Consider the following 971-nt stretch of genomic DNA (forward strand, 5'->3'; position numbering starts at 1 on the left):
AAAAAAGGGGAAATCATGATTCAAGCCAGGCCCTAGGCGTGCGGTGTGCAAGGCTGGGGGCCCATGGCCCACACTGGTGCAGCCCCTAAAGCCCCCAGGGCGCTTAGATGTTGATAGAGGGGGAAAGCATTGTGAACATGCTGACTGCTCTTTGTCACGTAAGAGCTCCTCCTTGTTCAAGCAGCCCAGCAGCAGCACGCAAATGGGCGTACTTGTCACTTGTCAAGCAGGCGCTTTGTACTTCAGCTGGACGCTCTGTGCGCACCTGTACAATGTTAACACCAGTTCCTCCATGCCACCATGGCTTGAGGGATGTCAAAGTATTGCAGCACTGAAAACGGCTTCTCACACAGGATGCTCAGAGAGGTTAGCACGTGCACACGAACCCCCGATCCATGAGAGATGCAGCTGCGCTCCTCCCAGTTGAAGCAAGCGTTCTGACTTTGCCTTGTGAGGACAAGTCTGAGCTTCAGCTCTTGCACGTTCATACAGCACCCACCCGTCACAGCAAGGCTGACTGCGACAAGTTAATACACATCTATTCCTCAATGAGGAAGAAGAGAAGAAATGAGGTAAGTGCGTGTCCCAGCTGCCAGGAAATATTGCAAGAGTCTGAGCCACTTGTTGTACAGCTCCGGGAGCAATCCTATCCATCAGGCAGATCCCCTCACCTAGCAATTCTACCTATCGCACACACCTAAGCTAGCGTCCAAGGTTTAAAGCCTTGGTGGAGAAAGCATCATTTGGTTTTGCTGAAAGTTAAAAGTATGACGAAGTTATAATAGGGTCACAAATACCTCTGGTTGCAGTGGTATTAGTCAGGATTCCCTTTCCCTTCCCTGTGCAATTGATTTTATTTCTCCATGACCTAGGGAGGTGGCTCGCATCCTTTTCAAGACAACTGTGCTTATTTACCAGATTGAAACCCAACGACTTGCACCAGCCAGTTCCTGCTGCGCGTCCTCCAACGG

The sequence above is a fragment of the Gavialis gangeticus genome, unplaced genomic scaffold (genome assembly GCF_001723915.1).
Source record: "Gavialis gangeticus isolate Ggan-Ray unplaced genomic scaffold, GavGan_comp1, whole genome shotgun sequence".
Taxonomy (NCBI): Eukaryota; Metazoa; Chordata; order Crocodylia; family Gavialidae; genus Gavialis; species Gavialis gangeticus.